A 3,215-nucleotide genomic window follows, 5' to 3' on the forward strand; every position below is an offset into this window, starting at 1 on the left:
CTTAAAATATGTACTTAATGTTATCGATCAAAGTACTTCTATCACGCAGTTAGAACCATTGATACATATTGCACAATTGTACTTTTCATTATTCGGCTGTATCGCTGTTCTTCATACAAATATATATATATATATATATATATATATATATATATATATATATATATATATGTGTATATATGTATATATATATAAACAAATAAGATGTTATTATCGCGGCCATAGACATAAGTTAAGAATCCTACTATTTGTATATGTACTATTTTCTCACTTTTGTAACTATCTCTCCTAAGTATTAGACTCTCTTACATATCAAGCTTTGTACATTTCAATTAGAATAATAAGAGATACGGACGTTTGTTGTGTACAGATTATATATTAAGACTCATTAGAGGAATACGTATGACATCATGTATGTATACGTGCTGTAAAATACAAATTGGCTCTAACAATGAAAAGACGATGCATGGATCTGAGTTTTGTCTGCAAAAAGGGACGAGAATTTAAACTTGCATTCCACATATTTAACTTGGATGAAATAATACGTTCGTACTCGCGTATACATACATCTTCATAGGAATCCCGTATAGCATACTATTTGTATTAAAAATTAAGGAATTACGCCTTTTGGTGGTGTTAAGTAATTGATTATTTGAATGCCTGTTTGAATCATGTTGGTGTTTTGTTTTGATTCTGAGCTGATGACGATGATGATTTGCCGCTACATTACTCGGTTCTGGAGTGACATGATTGCTCTCGACAACTGTGCCTCTATCACTTTCAATCGTTAGATCTTGTTTTTTCCGCGTCGTGGTGGTCTTATAGACGAATATGTCAAATTTAAATGATTATGACAGTCTACATCGAACGATGCAATCTGTAATGCAAGAAAAACATGTGTATTACTGATCATGTCATACAAAACAAGATAATTTATATATGTTACATTTATATCCATGAATTTTTTTTCTAAATTTTATACTTATAAATATATTTTTCTTCTTATATTTGACATATATCTATAATATACATACCATATTTAATTATCTTCATATATGATATAAACTGCAGCAATAGGACTAATTGTCTCATTATGTGAACAAGATTTTACTGTAGTATTTAGATCATTGTATTGCTCCCATAGTCCTGAAAGTCGTCTACAATAAGCAACAAAATGACCTGGATATGCTGCAACAACGCCTACCAACCTTAAACATTGAGAGCAAGTCGCAGATGGAATATTCCAATCTGTTCTTGAATCACCGGTATAACTATAGTGTGTCGCCATCACATACAAACAGTAAACACCCGATCACTTTAACATTGACCATACTGCATTGTTCAGGAGGAAAATATCTCATGGCACGACAAACCTGCAATAAAATATAGTGCGTTGAACATAAAATCAATACAGCATCCAAAAAAATTACTTGCAAAAATAAATAAAGATGCATCAACTATCGTCAAGGATCTTGGATCCAATGTTATTTTATGTGTAAATATTAAATACATTTTCATCTTTCTGAAAAAATTAATTCTATTGTACTTTGCATTTGAGTGCATCCGAACAGGTTCTAATCGCTGGAGTTATGAATCTTGGTTCCAGACAAAGTACGGAGACTGCTTTCTCGGGAAGGATCATCCTGGGCTTGTGCTTCCGTCTCTGAATCTCGTTGATTAAATACCAATTCGCTTTTGCAACACCAATTGCACCTTCTCAGGGGGGCTATCACGGTTCTTAAAACGAGATGAAAATTACAAAAGTGAACAAATTTACTAGAATATCTATAACTTTATTGATCAACAACTAATGAATTTGCTCACTTTTGTAATTTTCACCTCGTTTCAGAAACCGTAATAGCCCCCCCAGATATTTTGGGAATATGTGACTTACTGTGACTGCACATTGTTTATCCTTACTGTCAAGAAAGAACCAGGAGTATCGAAATACTAGAGATTACACCGAACGCGCCTTCTGGTACTTCAGGACCAGTAGCGCCTGGAATCTATATTTCGGTCAATTACATGACTTTAAAATATTTTATTAAAATTATCTGGATAACTCACAAACGTTTCTGACGACACTTCAAAAGTCTTCAAACGAAATACAAACGAATCCATACAAGATTTTTGTTTAATTTAGCTCCGGTTAATTTTTTCGGCCAAATACACGGTGTAAAAATAAAAAATTAATTACAAGGACAAATTGAAGGACTCACAAACCTTTTCAAATGCACTTCATAACTCTTCAAACGAAATACAAACGATTTAAAATAGTCATTTCTTCATCCGGAACTTTGCTTCGGTCAAGTACATACGAATGTGTGAACGCGTAAAAAGTTGCATGGTAAAATCACGCATGAGGGGCACATTTCACGGCGTGAGGGTAACGTGATAATCCTGCCGTACGCACAAGAATGTATCACGCTACCCGGTTAAAGGCCTCGCACTCGCACATGAAATGCATAATATAACATAAGCACAGCATAAGACCAATAGGCCAATAAGCATCCAGCATAAAATCGCCATATTGATTTACATAAGATTCTCATTGGCCCAGAGGCCTTATGCTGCGTTTATGCTCTGTTGTGCATTTTATGTGCAAGACCGTTTAGGCGATAATTTTTCCCGAAAAATGACGGAGACAATATTAATACCCACGAAATTCTCTAATAATAGGACATAATTATAATTTCTAAGGATTTATAGCACTGTTTAAGTAGTAAATCTCTTTAACATATGCGCGCGTGTTTAAAACAAAATTACGAAAATTATTACTTGAACAATGCTACAAATCGTTAGAAATTATGACCTAGTTTACACCAAACACTTGACACGCATATTAACAAGTAATTTTCTATTAAATTGTCTTAATTTCGACAATACGTGTAAATGTATACGTGATATCTATATTTAATTAATTATCTTGATTCATATTGTACCAGCTTAATATACCCAGTCGGCACACAGATTCAAAAAGAATTAAAAAAGAATTCAGACGTATGTCATCAATTTAGTGTTTATTTTGAAATGCAGAAAGAATTCTTTTTCTGAAAAGAGTTCTTTTTGCGTTTGAAAATGAATTTTGAATGATGACAAGTCTGAATTCTTTTTGAATTCTCTGTGCCGACTGGGTACTATTCATTAAATTTATTACCGAAATTAAGATAATTGAATAGAAAGTTACTAAATATTACGCGTATCAAATATTCGGT

At 32.9% G+C, this 3,215-nt stretch overlaps 1 long non-coding RNA gene across 4 annotated transcripts; it reads right to left on the reverse strand.

The window, feature by feature from the left end:
• Positions 1–356: 356 nt before the first annotated feature.
• Positions 357–2,238, reverse strand: LOC113002688. 4 transcript variants are annotated; one of them, XR_005574428.1, is made up of 5 exons: positions 2,224–2,238; positions 1,825–2,006; positions 1,547–1,737; positions 1,035–1,373; positions 357–877 (listed from the first exon to the last, which is right to left on the reverse strand). It is a non-coding gene; the product is annotated as an uncharacterized LOC113002688 (long non-coding RNA). The 4 variants fall into 4 exon arrangements; XR_005574430.1 differs by lacking the exon at positions 2,224–2,238 and having other exon boundaries at positions 1,035–1,157; positions 1,209–1,373; positions 1,825–2,072; XR_005574429.1 differs by lacking the exon at positions 2,224–2,238 and having other exon boundaries at positions 1,035–1,146; positions 1,209–1,373; positions 1,825–1,966.
• Positions 2,239–3,215: the final 977 nt, after the last annotated feature.

The sequence above is a fragment of the Solenopsis invicta genome, chromosome 1 (assembly GCF_016802725.1).
Source record: "Solenopsis invicta isolate M01_SB chromosome 1, UNIL_Sinv_3.0, whole genome shotgun sequence".
Lineage (NCBI taxonomy): Eukaryota > Metazoa > Arthropoda > Insecta > Hymenoptera > Formicidae > Solenopsis > Solenopsis invicta.